Source organism: Somniosus microcephalus, unplaced genomic scaffold (assembly GCF_052327205.1).
Source record: "Somniosus microcephalus isolate GS21.2 unplaced genomic scaffold, FLI_Smic_1.0 unresolved_chr1, whole genome shotgun sequence".
NCBI lineage: Eukaryota > Metazoa > Chordata > Chondrichthyes > Squaliformes > Somniosidae > Somniosus > Somniosus microcephalus.
In genome coordinates, this window is record NW_028225179.1 from 80,240,675 (window position 1) to 80,261,124 (window position 20,450).

Consider the following 20,450-nt stretch of genomic DNA (forward strand, 5'->3'; position numbering starts at 1 on the left):
AAGAAGGAGCAGCGCTCCGAAAGCTTGTGATTTCAAATAAAGCTGTTGGACTATAACCTGGTGTTGTGTGACTTCTTACATTTGACCATCTATTCAGGTAGAGCGTTCTAGATCACGATAACTCTTGAGTGAAAATAATTCTCCTGATCTCCTCTCTAGATCTTTTTCCAATGAATTTAAATCTATGACCTCTGGTTGTTGACCCACTCGCCAGTGGGAATAGTTTTTCCCTATTTACTCTATCAAAACCTCTCATCATCTTGAAAAACCTCTATTAGGTCACCTCTTAGCCTTTGCTGTTCCAAGGAGAACAGTCCTAACTTTTCCAACCTCTCCTCATAACTGAAGTCACTCATCCCTGGTAACATCCTGTTATTATATAGGGTTGTGGTGAGACCACACCTAGAGTACTGTATGCAGTTTTGGCCTCCTTACCTAAGGAAGGATATACTTGCCTTGGAGGGGGTGCAACAAAGGTTCACTAGATTGATCCCTGGGATGAGGGGGTTGTCCTATGAGAAGAGATTGAGTAGATTGGGCCCATACTGTCGGAGTTTCAAAGAATGAGAGATGATCTCATTGAAACGTATAAAATTCTTGGAGGGCGTGACAGGGTAAGAACATAAGAAATAGGAGCAGGAGTGGGTCATACATCCCCTTGAGCCTACTCCGCCATTCAATAAGATCATGGCTGATCATCTACCTCATCTCCACTTTCCTGCACTATCCCCATATCCCTTGATTCCCTTAATATCCAAAAATCTATCGCTCTGTCTTGAATATACTCAATGATTGAGCCTCCACAGCCCTCTGGGATAGAGAATTCCAAAGATTCACCACCCTCTGAGTGAAGAAATTTCTCCTCATCTCAGTCCTAAATGGCCGATCCCTTATTCTGAGACTGTGACCCCTGGTTCTAGATTCTCCAGCCAGGGGAAACAGCCTCTCGGCATCTACCCTGTCAATCCACCTCAGAATTTTCTTTCAATTAAGATAACCTCTCATTCTTCTAAACTAGGTCCAATCTACTCAATCTCTCCTCATGTTAACTTTCAGTGATTCGTGTATAAGGACACCCAGGTCCTTCTGAACTCACCATTTCTCAATCTCTCTCCATTCCCAATTTCTCACCATTTACAAAATACTCTGCTTTTCTATTTTTCCTACCAAAGTGGATAACTTCACATTTCTCCACATTATATGTAATTTGCCATGTTCTTGCCCATTCACTTAGCCTGTCTATATCCTCCTGAAGCCTCCTTGCATCCTCCTCACAAGTTACATCCCCACACAGCTTTGTATCATCAGCAAACTTGGATATATTACATTACGTCGACTCATCCAAATCATTGATGTAGATTGTGAATAGCTAAGGCCCAAGCACTGATCCTTGCGGTACCCCACTAGTTACAGCCTGCCAACCCTAAAATGACCCATTTATTCCTACTCTCTGCTTTCTGTCTGTTAACCAATCCTCAATCCATACTAGTATATTACCCCCAATCCCATGAGCCCTAATTTAAAAAAAAAAAATGTATTCATTGATGGGATGTGGGCGTCGCTGGCTGGCTACGCCTGCATTTCGTGCCCATCCCTATTTGCCCTTGAGAAGATGGTGGTGAGCCGCCTTCTTGAACCGCTGCAGTCCATATGGTGTAGGTACACCCACGATGCTGTTAGGAAGGGAGTTCCAGGATTTTGGCCCAGCGACAGTGAAGGAACGGCGATACAGGTCCAAGTCAGGATGGTGTGTGGCTTGGAGGGGAACTTGTAGGTGGTGATGTTCCCATGCGTCTGCTGCCCTTGTCCTTCTAAGTGGTAGAGGTCGCGGGTTTGGAAGGTGCTGTTGAAGGAGCTTTGGCGAGTTGCTGCAGTGCATCTTGTAGATGGTACACACTGCAGCCACAGTGCACCGGTGGTGGAGGGAGTGAATGTTGAAGGTGGTGGATGGAGTGCCAATCAAGCGGGCTGCTTTATCCTGAATGGTGTCGAGCTTCTTGAGTGTTGTTGGAGCTGCACTCATCCAGGCAAGTGGAGAGTATTCCATCACACTCCTGACTTGTGCCTTGTAGATGGTGGAAAGTCTTTGGGGAGTCAGGAGGTGAGACACTCGCCGCAGAATTCCCAGCCTCTGGCCTGCTCTTGTAGCCACAGTATTTATATGGCTGGTCCAGTTCAGTTTCTGATCAATGGTAACCCCCAGGGTGTTGATAGTGGGGGATTTAGCGATGGTAATGCCATTGAATGTCAAGGGGATATGGTATAGAGTCTCGCTTGTTGGAGATGGTCATTGCCTGGCACTTGTGTGGTGCGAATGTTACTTGCCACTTGTCAGCCCAAGTCTGAATGTTGTCCAGGTCTTGCTGCATATGGGCACGGACTGCGTCAGTATCTGACGAGTCTCGAATGGTGCTGAACAGTGTGCAATCATCAGCGAACATCCCCACTTCTGACCTTATGATGGAGGGAAGGTCATTGATGAAACAGCTGAAGATGGTTGGGCCTAGGACACTGCCCTGAGGAACTCCTGCAGTGATGTCATGTGATTGAGATGAATGACCTCCAACAACCACAGCCAACTTCCTTTGTGCTAGATATGATTTTGTTTAATAACCTCTTGTGTGGCATCTTATCGAATGCCTTCTGAAAATCCAAATACTGTACACCACATCCACTGGTTCCCCCTTATCGATTCTGCTAGTTACAACCTCAAAACATTAACAGATTTGTCAAACACGATTTCCCTTTCATAAATCCATGTTGACTCTGCCCAATCATGTTATTATTTTCTAAGTGCCCTGTTACCACATCCTTGACAATAGATTCTAGCATTTTCCCGACTACTGATGTCAGGCTAACTGGTCTGTAATTCCCCGTTTTCTCTTACCCTCCTTTCTTAAATAGTGGGGTTACATTTGCTACCTTCCAATCTGCGGGAACTGTTCTAGAATCTATGGAATTTTGGAAGATGACAACCAATGCATCCACTATCTCTATAGCCACCTCTTTCAAAACCCTAGGATGTAGGCCAGCAGGTCCAGGGGGTTATCTGCTTTCAGTCCCATTAATTTCTCCAGTACTATTTTTTTATTATTACTTATTTCTTTCAGTTCCTCATTCTCGCTAGACCCTTGGCTCTCTACTATATCCGGGAAGTTTTTTGTGTCGTCTTCCATGAAGACAGACACAAAGTATTTGTTTAATTTCTCTGCCATTTTCTTATTCCCATTGTAACATCTCCTGTCTCAGCCTTTAAGGGACCCACATTTACTTTCGCTAATCTTTTCCTTTTTATATATCTACAGAAGCTTTTACAGTCTGTTTTTATGTCTTTTGCTAGTTTACTCTCGTATTCTATTTTCCCTTTCTTTATCAATTTCTTGGTCCTCCTTTGCTGAATTCTAAAATCCTCCCAATCCTCAGGATTACTATTCTTTTTGGCAGCATTATAAGCCACTTCCTTTGATCTAATACTATCTTTATCTTCTCTTGTTAGTCACAGTTGGACCACTTTTCCTGTGGGGTTTTTGTGCCTTAAAGGAATGTATATTTGTTGTAAATGATGCATTAATTCTTTAAATGCTAGCTATTGCTTGTCCACTGTCATACCTTTTAATGTAGTTCCCAATCCACCTTAGCCAACTCGCCCCTCAGACCTATGTAGTTTGCTTTGTTTAGATTTCAGACCCTAGTTTCGGATTTAACGAAGTCACTTTCCAACTCAATATGAAAGTTGGCCATATTATGGTCACTCTTTCCTAAAGGCCCCTTTACTACAAGGTTATTAATTAACCCTTTCTGATTGCACAATACAGGTAGACTATCCTTTATCCGCACTTCCGAAAACCTCTAAAAACCGAAAGTTTTTTCGTGGAGCGTAAGTCGTGCGCACGACATGACCCGAGTGGCGCCAAACATGACAGGAGTGGTCCGGGAGCTCTGCCTTTCCCTGTGAGCAGGGCAGAGGGTCACAGAGTTCCCTCCTGGGTAGGAGATTGCAGGCCGAGCCGGGCAGTGTGAAGGAGGTACCGGGAGAGTGAACCCAACAATACAGCGGCCCGTCCGATAGCTGCAGCGGCCCGTCCGATAGCCTTTGCTTCCACCCCCCCCCCCCCCCCCGACCTGATTTGCGGGCCAGCTTACTGTAGGAGTCAGCCGATATCCGGCTTTCCCACAACTGGCGGCGACAGTCGAGCCCCAGACCCCCGCTAAGTCAAGGAATTCAGATACGGAGCAGGGGGAGCCGGAAACCTCGATCTAACGGTAGAAATCAGCAGCCATTTTGTTAGGTCTTTTTTTCTTCCCCTAGCATTTTTTTAAACAGTCAGGCTGTGGAAAGAGTCTCTGTAGTTTAGCAACAGCTTCAGAGACGCTTCCAAGGCAGGGCCTGAGTGTTTACAAGCTGTTGCTAAGCAACAGTGTTTGTTGTCAAAACCTTCTGAAATCCGAAAAATTACGAAAACCGAAACACAGCTGGTCCCAAGGTTTTTGGATAAAGGATAGTCTACCTGTACTAGATCCTCAACATATTGATCTACAAAACTATCTTACATACATTCCATGAATTCATCCTCCACACTATTACTGCAAATGTGGTTTGCGCAGTCTATATATAGATTAAAGTCCCCCATGATTACTGTATTACCCTTGTTACATGTGCCTCTAATTTCCTGATTTATACTCTGCCCTACATTACAACTACGGGTTGGGGGCCTATAAACAACACCCACCAATGTTTTCTGCCCCTTGCTGTTTCTTCACTCCACCCAAATGGATTATACTTCTTGATTTTCGGAGCTAAGATCCTTTCTTTCTACTGTCTTTATCCCATCCTTTATTATCAGGGCTACCCCTCCTCCTCTTCCATTTTGACGATCTCTTCTAAAAGTTAAGTATCCTGGAATATTTAGTTCCCAACCTTGGTCACTTTGCAACCACGTCTCCGTAATGGCTATTAGATCAAACCTGTTAATTTCTATCTGCGCTATTAATTCATCTATTTTGTAGCGAATGCTTCGCGCATTCAGATATAGTGCCTTTAGCTTTGACTTATTTCTATTTTTCCCTGATGTCACCTTAATCACTGATGCCTTATTACCTTTGTTACTCTTTCTATCCCTTCCTGACCCACTCTGCTTATTTTTACTCAAGACTCTACTCTGCTCTAGAGCCTTGACATTTCCCTTGCTGCTTTTAAATTTACTCTTTCCTGAATCCTCCCACCCTCCCTTCATTAGTTTAAAGCCCTGTCTACTGCCCTAGTTATTTGGTTTGCCAGGACACTGGTCCCAGCCCGATTTAAGTGGAGCCTGTCCTAACGGAACAGCTCCCTCTTTCCCCAGTACTGGTGCCAGTGCCCCATGAACCGAAACCCCTTCCTCCCACACCACTCTTTGAGCCACACATTTAAACCTCTAATCTATTTGTCCCTTTGCCAATTTGCGTGTGGCTCAGGTAACAAACCAGGGATTATTACATTTGAGGTTCTGCTTTTTAATTCGGATCCCAGCTCCTCAAACTTCCTCAGCAGAACCTCATTCCTAGTTCTACCTATGTCATTGGTTCCTACGTGGACCACGACAACTGGATTCTCCCCCTCCCCCTCCAAGTTCTTCTCGAGCCTCGAGGAGATATCCTTAACCTTGGCACCGGGCAGGCAACACAACCTTCGGAACTCTCAGTCACAGCTGCAGAGAACAGTATCCCCCTGACTATACTGTCCCCTACCATTACAACATTCCTTTTCACTCCCCCCCCCCCCCCCCCCCCCCCCACTTGAATGGCCTCCTGCACCATGGGGCCATGGTCAGCTTGCTCATCCACCCTGCAGACTTTGCCCTCATCCACACAGGCAGCAAGAACCTCATATCTGTTGGACAAAGTACCTGAGGCTCCTCCAGCACTGCACCTTGGGTCCCCTTACCTGCCTGAGTTGCAGTCACACCCTCCTGTCCCTGACCACTAACCAGACCTGTACCACTGCCTAACCTAAGGGGTGTGACTGCCTCCTGGAGCAAAGTGTTCAGGTAACTCTTCCCCCTCCCTGATGCCCCGCAATGTCTGCACCTCGGACTCCAGCTCAACAACTCTGAGCCGAAGTTCCTCGAGCTGCAGACACTTACCGCAGATGTGGTTGCTCGGGTTCTCGCTGGTCTCCACAAACTCCCACATGCTGCAGTTACGGCACACCACCTGCCCTGCCATCCCTATATAACCTTGTTTTATTTAATTAAAAAGATTAAATTTGTAATTAGGTAACTTAGTTTACAGTGTAGTTTCTTGACTACTTACTTGATCTAGATTAAGTTAAGGGTACTGAAATTAAATATCTACCTGTAACACAAAGCATTACAAGTAGTGTAGGCAAAAAGCAGCAACCTCTTCCCCGAATTCCCACTCTTTCCAAATTCCCAAATAAAGCACTCTGTTGAAGTCCCCTCGGCTTAATCCCTGTGCAGACCAGGGTAGATGCGAAGAGGCTAGTTTCCTTGGCTGCGGTGTCTAGAACTAGGGCCCATTGTCTCAGGATAAGGGGCCAGCCTTGAACGCACTGAGATGAGGAGGAATTTCTTCACTCCGAGGGTTGTGAATCTTTGGAATTCTCACATTTAGATGATTAAATGGGGGCTGCACTAGCACGGGGCCGCGCCCTCCAGCTTCACCGTCGGAGGCAGTGGAGGCGGAGAGAGAGTGGCAAACATGGCCAGAGGGAAGAGGGCCAACAGAGCTCTGCACAGGAGACCCCTTACCCTTCCAGGGTATTCCGGGAGCAGTTCTCATACATTCATCTGTCCGAGGAGTGTTTTAGAAAGCTCCGCTTCAGCAAGGAGGTGGTCACAGAGCTGTGCCACCTCCTGCAGCCAGAGCTCGAGCCTCAGTCGCTGGCAGTGAAGGTGACGGTGGCTCTCAATTTCTATGCCAGCTGCTCCTTCCAGGCTTCAACTGGGGATATTGCGAACATCTCCCAGTTCGCCGTCTATTGTTGCATCCGAGAGGTCACAAGTGCTAAAGGAGAAGGGAGTACATCTCATTCTCCATGACCCAAGACAAACAGTGTGAACACGCATGTGGCTTCGCTAGGATAGCAGGCTTCCCCATGGTTCAGGGCACCATTGACTGCACGCACGTGGCATGGCGGGCACCTCCTGAAAACGCAGAGGTTTTCCGCAACCACAAAGGCTTCCACTCTCTCAACGTCCAGTTGGTTTGCGACCACAGACAGCGTATCCTCGCCGTCAGTGCCCGCTATCCAGGCAGCAGCCACGATGCATTCATCCTGCGCCAGACTGGTGTCCCAGACCTGCTCCAACCACTGCATCAACCTCGTGGCTGGCTCCTCGAAGACGAGGGTTATCCACTCTGCTCCTGGCTGATGACACCGCTCCATAACAGGCTATTTTAGATCTAGTATTGTGCAACGAGAAAGGGTTAATTAATAACCTTGCAGTAAAGGGACCTTTAGGAAAGAGTGACCATAATATGACCAACTTTTACATTGAGTTGGAAAGTGACTTAGTTAAATCCGAAACTAGGGTCTGAAATCTAAATAAAGCAAACTACGTAGGTCTGAGGGGCAATTTGGCTCGGGTAGATTGGGAAACTACATTAAAAGGTATGACAGTGGACGAGCAATGGCTAGCATTTAAAGAATTAATACATAATTTACAACAAATATACATTCCTTTAAGGCACAAAAACCCCACAGGAAAAGTGGTCCAACCGTGACTAACGCGAAGTTAAAGATAGTATTAGATCAAAGGAAGAGGCTTATAATGTTGCCAAAAAGAATAGTAAGCCTGAGGATTGGGAGGATTTTAGAATTCAGCAAAAGAGAGCCAAGAAATTGATAAAGAAAGGGAAAACAGAATACGAGAGTAAACTAGTGAGAGACACTAGTCATACAGCACAGAAAGAGGCCCGCCGGCCATCAAGCCCTATCTATTCTAATCCCATTTTCCAGCACTTGGTCCGTAGCCTTGTATGCTATGGCGTTTCAAGTGCTCATCTAAATGCTTCTTGAATGTTGTGAGGGTTCCTGCCTCTACCACCCTTTCAGGCAGTGAGTTCCAGATTCCAACCACCCTCTGGGTGAAAAAGTTTTTCCTCAAATCCTCTCTAAACCTCCTGTCCCTTACCTTGAAACTATGCCCCCTGGTTATTGACCCCTCTACAAAGGGGAAAAGTTCCTTTCTATCCACCCTATCTATGCCCCTCATAATTTTGTACACCTCAATCAGGTCCCCCCTCAGCCTTCTCTGCTCTAAGGAAAACAACCCCAGCCTGTCCAGTCTCTCTTCATAGCTGAAGCGCTCCAGCCCAGGTAACATCCTGGTGAATCTCCTCTGCACCCTCTCTAATGCAATCACATCCTTCCTATAGTGTGGCGACCAGAACTGCACATAGTATTCCAGCTGTGGCCTAACTAGCGTTTTGTACAGTTCCATCATAACCGCCCTGCTCTTATATTCTATGCCTCGGCTAATGAAGGCAAGTATCCCATATGCCGCCTTAACCACCTTATCTACCTGTCCTGCTGCCTTCAGGGATCTTTGTACTTGCACACCAAGGTCCCTCTGATCCTCCTAGAGTCCTACCATTCATTGTGTATTCCCTTGCCTTGTTAGTCCGTCCAAAATGCATCACCTCACACTTTTCAGGGTTAAATTCCATTTGCCACTGTTCTGCCCATCTGACCAACCCGTCTATATCGTCCTGTAGCCTGAGGCTTCCCTCCTCGCTATTTACCACTCCACCAATTTTCGTGTCCTCTGCAAACGTACTGATCATACCTCCTATATTCATATCTAAATCATTGATGTACACTACAAACAGCAAGGGACCCAGTACCGATCCCTGCGGTACACCACTGGACACAGGCTTCCAGTCACAAAAACAACCTTCGACCATCACCCTCTGCCTCCTGCCACTAAGCCATTTTTGGATCCAATGTGCCAAATTGCCCTGGATCCCATGGGCTCTTACCTTCTTGACCAGTCTCCCTTGTGTGACTACATCAACTGCACTACCCTCATCCACACACCTAGTCACCCCATGGAAAAATTCAATCAAATTGGTTAGACATGATCTCCCCCTGACAAAGCCATGCTGACTATCCTTGATTAATCCTTGCCTCTCCAAGTGGACACTAATTCTGTCCCTCAGAATTTTTTCCAATAGTTTTCCTACCACTGATGTTAGGCTCACTGGCCTGTAATTCCCTGGTTTTCCCTACTATTCTTGAATAATGTTACTACGTTAGCTGTCCTCTGGCACTTCCCTTGTGGCCAGAGAGATTCTGAAAATGTGTGTCAGAGTCCCTGCAATCTCCTCCCTGCCTCACACAGCAACCTGGGATACATCTCGTCTGGGCTTGGGGATTTATCCAATTTTAAGCCTGCTAAAACTGCTAGTACCTCCTCCCTCTCGATGCTAATTTGTTCAAGTATATCACAATCCCCCTGCCTGATTTCTATGCCTACATCGTCCTTCTCCATAGTGAACACAGATGCAAAATATTAATTTAAAACCTCACCTACATCTTCTGGCTCTACACACAGGGACACTTTGGTCCCTGGTTATCCTCTTGCCCTTAATATACTTATACAACACCTTGGGATTTTCCTTTATTTTGCCCGCCAGTGTTTTTTCATGCCCCCTCTTCGCTCTCCTAATTTCTTTAAGTTACCCCCCTGCACTTTCTATACTCCTCTAGAGCTTCCACTGTTTTTAGTCCTTTGTATCTACCAAAAGCCTCCCTTTTTTTCCCTAATCCATTCTTGTATATCCCTTGACATCCAGGGTTCCCTGGACTTGTTGGTCCCACCCTTGACCTTTACGGGAACATGTTGGCATTGTACTCTCTCTCTTTCCTTTCTGAATGACTTCCACTGCTCTGATGTGGATTTTCCTACAAGTAGCTGATCCCAATCCACTTTGGCCAGATCCTGCCTTATCTTATTAAAATCAGCCTTCCCCCAATTTAGAACCTTTATTTCCAGTCCATCGTTGTCCTTTTCCATGACTACCTTAAATCTCACCGAATTATGGTCACTATCACCAAAATGCTCTCCTACTAACACTTCTACCACTTCCTGGCTACATTCCCTAGAATTAGGTCCAGTACCGCCCCCTCTCTTGTAGGACTTTCTATATGCTGGCTCAAAAAGCTCTCCTGGATGCACTTTAAGAATTCTGCACCCTTTCACACTCTGACTATCCCAGTTAATATTGGGGAAGACTTTAAAAGCTTCTATAGGTATATAAAAAGGAAAAGATTAGCAAAAGTAAATGTGGGTCCCTTAAAGGCTGAGACAGGAAAAATTATAATGGGGAATAAGGAAACACTTTGTGTCTGTCTTCACGGAAGAGCCCATGGGATCCAGGGTGCCTTGGCACATTGGATCCAAAACTGGCTTAGTGGCAGAAGGCAGAGGGTGATGGTGGAAGGTTGTTTTTGTGACTGGAAGCCTGTGTCCAGTGGGGTACCGCAGGGATCGGTACTGGGTCCCTTGCTGTTTGTTGTGTACATCAATGATTTAGATATGAATATAGGAGGTATGATCAGTACGTTTGCAGAGGACACGAAAATTGGTGGAGTGGTAAATAGCGAGGAGGGAAGCCTCAGGCTACAGGACGATATAGACGGGTTGGTCAGATGGGCAGAACAGTGGCAAATGGAATTTAACCCTGAAAAGTGTGAGGTGATGCATTTTGGACGGACTAACAAGGCAAGGGAATACACAATGAATGGTAAGACCCTAGGAAAGACAGAGGATCAGAGGGACCTTGGTGTGCATGTACATAGATCCCTGAAGGCAGCAGAACAGGTGGATAAGGTGGTTAAAAAGGCATCTTTTCTTTCTATATATAAAGCGGTATTCTGTCCTTCTGTCTGTCCGTCCGGCTATACACGCTCAAGTTATAGAGCGTACCTACACGCGCGTCACATCAAAAGAAAGCTTGCAATTCCGGAACGGTCATAAGCGTATTTACTTTTCGGTCGGACAAAAATTGCGCCCACGGTATCCAAAAAACGTTCAAAATTCCGCTCATTATCCATTCATTATTCAAAATTCCGTTCATTATCCGCTCATTAGCATCGAGTGACGTGAAGGTTGACCAATCGTACAGTCGAGCGATGCGACGGTCGACCAATCGCTGCGTCACGGGGGCAGGTTCGTCGCGCGTGCGGGCCATCCTAGAGTCAAGTGACAGGATGATTGACCAATCCTACACTTCAGTGACCTGACGGTTGACCAATCGGTGTGTGCGTGGGCGGGCCTAATCATTCTGAACCGAGGTGAGTAGCCGCCATCTTGATTCCAAACTCTTCCTTTTACCCGCTTTCTGCGTGTTTCTTTTCAAATCTACATTTCCAGCAAAAAAAAAGTTGCTTTTAAAACAAATTGTTTTTAAAAAAAGTTAATTCATTTGTCAATCTTTTCTCTAACATCTATAATTTTCCTACCTTTCACCGTTTTTCCAGGCCTGGAAGCCTGGGCCTCTGTTGCCCAGCCACGCCCGAACGAGGCACCTCCCGTCCCTCCGCCATCTTGATTCCTAACTACTAACTATTGATTTATTTTTCCCACTTTCTGTGTGTGTGGAGGGGATTTTATCCAGCACAAATTATCTGAAGATCCCGTGTTTGCAGCTGAGGGGATTTCTTCTGCTGACAGCCCCAGGTTAACGGCAGCCATCTTTGTCAAGGAGGGCAAAAAGTTTCAGTGCGACGCCATTTTGATTCAGTGTGTAACAGAGTGCATGCGCGGCCATCTTAGTACAGGAACATAGAGTGGGTGGGGCTTCTGTGCTCCCAATCGGGTCCTACTGCCCGGGAGAGACAATCGACTGTGTGGGCGGGGCCTAATCTTTCCAACTGAAAAGCAAGCAGCGACCATTGTTGTTTGTGATACAGCAGTGACAGGTGAGGACTCCCTTTTTTAATAAAAAGATTGGTGAGGTTGTAAAGTGTAATAGAAAGATTTACCAAAACTGTTTTACAAGTACATTTTGGTAAAGGCTGGCGGGGCGGGAGGTGAGTTGCGGTCACCGCGGGGCTCGGGCTCAGCTGATCGGGCGCTCATCAGGGGTCGGCCCGCAACACATCGACCGGAGGAGCGGCGGCTCTCTCTCTCCTTCGCCCCCGCGGCTCGGGCGGGGGGGGGCCTGGGAGGCCGGTGCTCAGGAGAGCGGGAAGGGGGCGGAAGGGTAACCCCGGCAACGGGGCTCGGGAGGGTGTAGGGCGGGGCTCGGGCTGACCGGGGCGCTGCCCTCGGCTGGGCCATGTCAGTGCGTGAGGCGGCACGGAGCTCCGCGGAGCCATCGCCGGCAGAGGGGAGAGGGTCTGCTGGCTCCCCCCCTCCCTTTCTCCCCCCCCTCCCCTTCTCCCCCCCTCCCCTTCTCCCCCCCTCCCCTTCTCCCCCCCTCCCCTTCTCCCCCCCTCCCCTTCTCCCCCCCCTCCCTTTCTCCCCCCCTCCCTTTCTCCCCCCCTCCCTTTCTCCCCCCCTCCCTTTCTCCCCCCCTCCCTTTCTCCCCCCCTCCCTTTCTCCCCCCCTCCCTTTCTCCCCCCCCCTCCCTTTCTCCCCCCCCCCTCCCTTTCTCCCCCCCCCTCCCTTTCTCCCCCGCTCCCTTTCTCCCCCGCTCCCTTTCTCCCCCGCTCCCTTTCTCCCCCGCTCCCTTTCTCCCCCCCCTCCCTTTCTCCCCCCCTCCCTTTCTCCCCCCCTCCCTTTCTCCCCCCCTCCCTTTCTCCCCCCCTCCCTTTCTCCCCCCCTCCCTTTCTCCCCCCCCTCCCTTTCTCCCCCCCCTCCCTTTCTCCCCCCCCCTCCCTTTCTCCCCCCCCCTCCCTTTCTCCCCCCCCTCCCATTCCCCCTCCCTTCCTCCCTCCCTCCCTCCCTTTCTCCCTTCCCCCCTCCCTCCCTTTCTCCCTTCCCCCCTCCCTCCCTTTCTCCCTTCCCCCCTCCCTCCCTTTCTCCCTTCCCCCCTCCCTCCCTTTCTCCCTTCCCCCCTCCCTCCCTTTCTCCCTTCCCCCCTCCCTCCCTTTCTCCCTTCCCCCTCCCTCCCTTTCTCCCTTCCCCCTCCCTCCCTTTCTCCCTTCCCCCCTCCCTCCCTTTCTCCCTTCCCCCCTCCCTCCCTTTCTCCCTTCCCCCCTCCCTCCCTTTCTCCCTTCCCCCCTCCCTCCCTTTCTCCCTTCCCCCCTCCCTCCCTTTCTCCCTTTCTCCCTCCCTCCCTTTCTCCCTTTCTCCCTCCCTCCCTTTCTCCCTTCCCCCCTCCCTCCCTTTCCCCCTCCCTCCCTTTCCCCCTCCCTCCCTTTCCCCCTCCCTCCCTTTCTCCCTTTCCCCCTCCCTCCCTTTCTCCCTTCCCCCCTCCCTCCCTTTCTCCCTTCCCCCCTCCCTCCTTTCTCCCTTCCCCCCTCCCTCCCTTTCTCCCTTCCCCCCTCCCTCCCTTTCTCCCTTCCCCCCCTCCCTCCCTTTCTCCCTTCCCCCCCTCCCTCCCTTTCTCCCTTCCCCCCTCCCTCCCTTTCTCCCTTCCCCCCTCCCTCCCTTTCTCCCTTCCCCCCTCCCTCCCTTTCTCCCTTCCCCCCTCCCTCCCTTTCTCCCTTCCCCCCTCCCTCCCTTTCTCCCTTCCCCCCTCCCTCCCTTTCTCCCTTCCCCCCTCCCTCCCTTTCTCCCTTCCCCCCCTCCCTCCCTTTCTCCCTTCCCCCCTCCCTCCCTTTCTCCCTTCCCCCCTCCCTCCCTTTCTCCCTTCCCCCCTCCCTCCCTTTCTCCCTTCCCCCCTCCCTCCCTTTCTCCCTTCCCCCCCTCCCTCCCTTTCTCCCTTCCCCCCTCCCTCCCTTTCTCCCTTCCCCCCTCCCTCCCTTTCTCCCTTCCCCCTCCCTCCCTTTCTCCCTTCCCCCTCCCTCCCTTTCTCCCTTCCCCGCCTCCCTCCCTTTCTCCCTTCCCCACTCCCTCCCTTCCCCCCTTCCCCACTCCCTCCCTTCCCCCCATGTACCCCCCTACCCCCCTTTCCCGCTCTCCCCCCTCCCTCCCCCTTCTCCTCCCCCTCCCCCTTCTCCTCCCCCTCCCCCTTCTCCTCCCCCTCCCCCTTCTACTCCCCTCCCCCTTCTCCTCCCCCTCCCCCTTCTCCTCCCCCTCCCCCTTCTCCTCCCCCCAGTCGCTCTCTCTCTTCCCCCCCAGTCGCTCTCTCTCTTCCCCCCCAGTCGCTCTCTCTCTTCCCCCCCAGTCGCTCTCTCTCTTCCCCCCCAGTCGCTCTCTCTCTTCCCCCCCAGTCGCTCTCTCTCTTCCCCCCCAGTCGCTCTCTCTCTTCCCCCCCAGTCGCTCTCTCTCTTCCCCCCCCCCAGTCGCGCTCTCTCTTCCCCCCCCAGTCGCTCTCTCTCTTCCCCCCCCAGTCGCTCTCTCTCTTCCCCCCCAGTCGCTCTCTCTCTTCCCCCCCAGTCGCTCTCTCTCTTCCCCCCCAGTCGCTCTCTCTCTTCCCCCCCAGTCGCTCTCTCTCTTCCCCCCCAGTCGCTCTCTCTCTTCCCCCCCCAGTCGCTCTCTCTCTTCCCCCCCCAGTCGCTCTCTCTCTTCCCCCCCAGTCGCTCTCTCTCTTCCCCCCCAGTCGCTCTCTCTCTTCCCCCCCAGTCGCTCTCTCTCTTCCCCCCCAGTCGCTCTCTCTCTTCCCCCCCAGTCGCTCTCTCTCTTCCCCCCCCAGTCGCTCTCTCTCTTCCCCCCCAGTCGCTCTCTCTCTTCCCCCCCAGTCGCTCTCTCTCTTCCCCCCCAGTCGCTCTCTCTCTTCCCCCCCAGTCGCTCTCTCTCTTCCCCCCCAGTCGCTCTCTCTCTTCCCCCCCAGTCGCTCTCTCTCTTCCCCCCCAGTCGCTCTCTCTCTTCCCCCCCAGTCGCTCTCTCTCTTCCCCCCCAGTCGCTCTCTCTCTTCCCCCCCAGTCGCTCTCTCTCTTCCCCCCCAGTCGCTCTCTCTCTTCCCCCCCCAGTCGCTCTCTCTCTTCCCCCCCAGTCGCTCTCTCTCTTCCCCCCCAGTCGCTCTCTCTCTTCCCCCCCAGTCGCTCTCTCTCTTCCCCCCCAGTCGCTCTCTCTCTTCCCCCCCAGTCGCTCTCTCTCTTCCCCCCCAGTCGCTCTCTCTCTTCCCCCCCAGTCGCTCTCTCTCTTCCCCCCCAGTCGCTCTCTCTCTTCCCCCCCAGTCGCTCTCTCTCTTCCCCCCCAGTCGCTCTCTCTCTTCCCCCCCAGTCGCTCTCTCTCTTCCCCCCCAGTCGCTCTCTCTCTTCCCCCCCAGTCGCTCTCTCTCTTCCCCCCAGTCGCTCTCTCTCTTCCCCCCCAGTCGCTCTCTCTCTTCCCCCCCCAGTCGCTCTCTCTCTTCCCCCCCAGTCGCTCTCTCTCTTCCCCCCCAGTCGCTCTCTCTCTTCCCCCCCAGTCGCTCTCTCTCTTCCCCCCCGTCGCTCTCTCTCTTCCCCCCCAGTCGCTCTCTCTCTTCCCCCCCAGTCGCTCTCTCTCTTCCCCCCCAGTCGCTCTCTCTCTTCCCCCCCAGTCGCTCTCTCTCTTCCCCCCCAGTCGCTCTCTCTCTTCCCCCCCAGTCGCTCTCTCTCTTCCCCCCCAGTCGCTCTCTCTCTTCCCCCCCAGTCGCTCTCTCTCTTCCCCCCCAGTCGCTCTCTCTCTTCCCCCCCAGTCGCTCTCTCTCTTCCCCCCCAGTCGCTCTCTCTCTTCCCCCCCAGTCGCTCTCTCTCTTCCCCCCCAGTCGCTCTCTCTCTTCCCCCCCCAGTCGCTCTCTCTCTTCCCCCCCAGTCGCTCTCTCTCTTCCCCCCCAGTCGCTCTCTCTCTTCCCCCCCAGTCGCTCTCTCTCTTCCCCCCCAGTCGCTCTCTCTCTTCCCCCCCAGTCGCTCTCTCTCTTCCCCCCCAGTCGCTCTCTCTCTTCCCCCCCAGTCGCTCTCTCTCTTCCCCCCCAGTCGCTCTCTCTCTTCCCCCCCAGTCGCTCTCTCTCTTCCCCCCCAGTCGCTCTCTCTCTTCCCCCCCAGTCGCTCTCTCTCTTCCCCCCCAGTCGCTCTCTCTCTTCCCCCCCAGTCGCTCTCTCTCTTCCCCCCCAGTCGCTCTCTCTCTTCCCCCCCAGTCGCTCTCTCTCTTCCCCCCCAGTCGCTCTCTCTCTTCCCCCCCAGTCGCTCTCTCTCTTCCCCCCCAGTCGCTCTCTCTCTTCCCCCCCAGTCGCTCTCTCTCTTCCCCCCCAGTCGCTCTCTCTCTTCCCCCCCAGTCGCTCTCTCTCTTCCCCCCCAGTCGCTCTCTCTCTTCCCCCCCAGTCGCTCTCTCTCTTCCCCCCCAGTCGCTCTCTCTCTTCCCCCCCAGTCGCTCTCTCTCTTCCCCCCCAGTCGCTCTCTCTCTTCCCCCCCAGTCGCTCTCTCTCTTCCCCCCCAGTCGCTCTCTCTCTTCCCCCCCCAGTCGCTCTCTCTCTTCCCCCCCAGTCGCTCTCTCTCTTCCCCCCCCAGTCGCTCTCTCTCTTCCCCCCCAGTCGCTCTCTCTCTTCCCCCCCAGTCGCTCTCTCTCTTCCCCCCCAGTCGCTCTCTCTCTTCCCCCCCAGTCGCTCTCTCTCTTCCCCCCCAGTCGCTCTCTCTCTTCCCCCCCAGTCGCTCTCTCTCTTCCCCCCCCAGTCGCTCTCTCTCTTCCCCCCCCAGTCGCTCTCTCTCTTCCCCCCCCAGTCGCTCTCTCTCTTCCCCCCCCAGTCGCTCTCTCTCTTCCCCCCCCAGTCGCTCTCTCTCTTCCCCCCCCAGTCGCTCTCTCTCTTCCCCCCCCAGTCGCTCTCTCTCTTCCCCCCCCAGTCGCTCTCTCTCTTCCCCCCCCAGTCGCTCTCTCTCTTCCCCCCCCAGTCGCTCTCTCTCTTCCCCCCCCAGTCGCTCTCTCTCTTCCCCCCCCAGTCGCTCTCTCTCTTCCCCCCCCAGTCGCTCTCTCTCTTCCCCCCCAGTCGCTCTCTCTCTTCCCCCCCCAGTCGCTCTCTCTCTTCCCCCCCCAGTCGCTCTCTCTCTTCCCCCCCCAGTCGCTCTCTCTCTTCCCCCCCCAGTCGCTCTCTCTCTTCCCCCCCCAGTCGCTCTCTCTCTTCCCCCCCCAGTCGCTCTCTCTCTTCCCCCCCCAGTCGCTCTCTCTCTTCCCCCCCCAGTCGCTCTCTCTCTTCCCCCCCCAGTCGCTCTCTCTCTTCCCCCCCCAGTCGCTCTCTCTCTTCCCCCCCCAGTCGCTCTCTCTCTTCCCCCCCCAGTCGCTCTCTCTCTTCCCCCCCCAGTCGCTCTCTCTCTTCCCCCCCCAGTCGCTCTCTCTCTTCCCCCCCCAGTCGCTCTCTCTCTTCCCCCCCCAGTCGCTCTCTCTCTTCCCCCCCCAGTCGCTCTCTCTCTTCCCCCCCCAGTCGCTCTCTCTCTTCCCCCCCCAGTCGCTCTCTCTCTTCCCCCCCCAGTCGCTCTCTCTCTTCCCCCCCCAGTCGCTCTCTCTCTTCCCCCCCCAGTCGCTCTCTCTCTTCCCCCCCCAGTCGCTCTCTCTCTTCCCCCCCCAGTCGCTCTCTCTCTTCCCCCCCCAGTCGCTCTCTCTCTTCCCCCCCCAGTCGCTCTCTCTCTTCCCCCCCCAGTCGCTCTCTCTCTTCCCCCCCCAGTCGCTCTCTCTCTCTTCCCCCCCCAGTCGCTCTCTCTCTTCCCCCCCCAGTCGCTCTCTCTCTTCCCCCCCCAGTCGCTCTCTCTCTTCCCCCCCCCAGTCGCTCTCTCTCTTCCCCCCCCAGTCGCTCTCTCTCTTCCCCCCCCAGTCGCTCTCTCTCTTCCCCCCCCAGTCGCTCTCTCTCTTCCCCCCCCAGTCGCTCTCTCTCTTCCCCCCCCCAGTCGCTCTCTCTCTTCCCCCCCCAGTCGCTCTCTCTCTTCCCCCCCCAGTCGCTCTCTCTCTTCCCCCCCCAGTCGCTCTCTCTCTTCCCCCCCCCAGTCGCTCTCTCTCTTCCCCCCCCAGTCGCTCTCTCTCTTCCCCCCCCAGTCGCTCTCTCTCTTCCCCCCCCAGTCGCTCTCTCTCTTCCCCCCCCCAGTCGCTCTCTCTCTTCCCCCCCCAGTCGCTCTCTCTCTTCCCCCCCCAGTCGCTCTCTCTCTTCCCCCCCCCAGTCGCTCTCTCTCTTCCCCCCCCAGTCGCTCTCTCTCTTCCCCCCCCAGTCGCTCTCTCTCTTCCCCCCCCAGTCGCTCTCTCTCTTCCCCCCCCCAGTCGCTCTCTCTCTTCCCCCCCCAGTCGCTCTCTCTCTTCCCCCCCCCCAGTCGCTCTCTCTCTTCCCCCCCCAGTCGCTCTCTCTCTTCCCCCCCCCAGTCGCTCTCTCTCTTCCCCCCCCAGTCGCTCTCTCTCTTCCCCCCCCCAGTCGCTCTCTCTCTTCCCCCCCCAGTCGCTCTCTCTCTTCCCCCCCCCAGTCGCTCTCTCTCTTCCCCCCCCAGTCGCTCTCTCTCTTCCCCCCCCAGTCGCTCTCTCTCTTCCCCCCCAGTCGCTCTCTCTCTTCCCCCCCCAGTCGCTCTCTCTCTTCCCCCCCCAGTCGCTCTCTCTCTTCCCCCCCCAGTCGCTCTCTCTCTTCCCCCCCCCAGTCGCTCTCTCTCTTCCCCCCCCAGTCGCTCTCTCTCTTCCCCCCCCAGTCGCTCTCTCTCTTCCCCCCCAGTCGCTCTCTCTCTTCCCCCCCCCAGTCGCTCTCTCTCTTCCCCCCCAGTCGCTCTCTCTCTTCCCCCCCCAGTCGCTCTCTCTCTTCCCCCCCAGTCGCTCTCTCTCTTCCCCCCCCAGTCGCTCTCTCTCTTCCCCCCCAGTCGCTCTCTCTCTTCCCCCCCAGTCGCTCTCTCTCTTCCCCCCCAGTCGCTCTCTCTCTTCCCCCCCCAGTCGCTCTCTCTCTTCCCCCCCAGTCGCTCTCTCTCTTCCCCCCCAGTCGCTCTCTCTCTTCCCCCCCAGTCGCTCTCTCTCTTCCCCCCCAGTCGCTCTCTCTCTTCCCCCCCCAGTCGCTCTCTCTCTTCCCCCCCCAGTCGCTCTCTCTCTTCCCCCCCAGTCGCTCTCTCTCTTCCCCCCCCAGTCGCTCTCTCTCTTCCCCCCCAGTCGCTCTCTCTCTTCCCCCCCCAGTCGCTCTCTCTCTTCCCCCCCCAGTCGCTCTCTCTCTTCCCCCCCAGTCGCTCTCTCTCTTCCCCCCCAGTCGCTCTCTCTCTTCCCCCCCAGTCGCTCTCTCTCTTCCCCCCCAGTCGCTCTCTCTCTTCCCCCCCAGTCGCTCTCTCTCTTCCCCCCCCAGTCGCTCTCTCTCTTCCCCCCCAGTCGCTCTCTCTCTTCCCCCCCCAGTCGCTCTCTCTCTTCCCCCCCAGTCGCTCTCTCTCTTCCCCCCCAGTCGCTCTCTCTCTTCCCCCCCCAGTCGCTCTCTCTCTTCCCCCCCAGTCGCTCTCTCTCTTCCCCCCCAGTCGCTCTCTCTCTTCCCCCCCAGTCGCTCTCTCTCTTCCCCCCCAGTCGCTCTCTCTCTTCCCCCCCAGTCGCTCTCTCTCTTCCCCCCCCAGTCGCTCTCTCTCTTCCCCCCCAGTCGCTCTCTCTCTTCCCCCCCAGTCGCTCTCTCTCTTCCCCCCCAGTCGCTCTCTCTCTTCCCCCCCAGTCGCTCTCTCTCTTCCCCCCCAGTCGCTCTCTCTCTTCCCCCCCAGTCGCTCTCTCTCTTCCCCCCCAGTCGCTCTCTCTCTTCCCCCCCCAGTCGCTCTCTCTCTTCCCCCCCCAGTCGCTCTCTCTCTTCCCCCCCAGTCGCTCTCTCTCTTCCCCCCCAGTCGCTCTCTCTCTTCCCCCCCCAGTCGCTCTCTCTCTTCCCCCCCCAGTCGCTCTCTCTCTTCCCCCCCAGTCGCTCTCTCTCTTCCCCCCCAGTCGCTCTCTCTCTTCCCCCCCAGTCGCTCTCTCTCTTCCCCCCCAGTCGCTCTCTCTCTTCCCCCCCAGTCGCTCTCTCTCTTCCCCCCCAGTCGCTCTCTCTCTTCCCCCCCAGTCGCTCTCTCTCTTCCCCCCCAGTCGCTCTCTCTCTTCCCCCCCCAGTCGCTCTCTCTCTTCCCCCCCCAGTCGCTCTCTCTCTTCCCCCCCCAGTCGCTCTCTCTCTTCCCCCCCAGTCGCTCTCTCTCTTCCCCCCCAGTCGCTCTCTCTCTTCCCCCCCAGTCGCTCTCTCTCTTCCCCCCCAGTCGCTCTCTCTCTTCCCCCCCAGTCGCTCTCTCTCTTCCCCCCCAGTCGCTCTCTCTCTTCCCCCCCAGTCGCTCTCTCTCTTCCCCCCCCCAGTCGCTCTCTCTCTTCCCCCCCAGTCGCTCTCTCTCTTCCCCCCCAGTCGCTCTCTCTCTTCCCCCCCAGTCGCTCTCTCTCTCTTCCCCCCCAGTCGCTCTCTCTCTCCCCCAGTCGCTCTCTCTCCCCCCCAGTCGCTCTCTCTCTTCCCCCCCAGTCGCTCTCTCTCTTCCCCCCCAGTCGCTCTCTCTCTCTTCCCCCCCAGTCGCTCTC

At 54.6% G+C, this 20,450-nt stretch overlaps 1 protein-coding gene across 1 annotated transcript in view; it reads left to right on the forward strand.

Annotated features, from left to right (window-relative positions):
• LOC147095523 (E3 ubiquitin-protein ligase BRE1A-like) overlaps nucleotides 1–20,450 on the forward strand; it is a 35,184-nt gene that overhangs the window by 696 nt on the left and 14,038 nt on the right. The gene's annotated exons all lie outside the window — the stretch shown is intronic.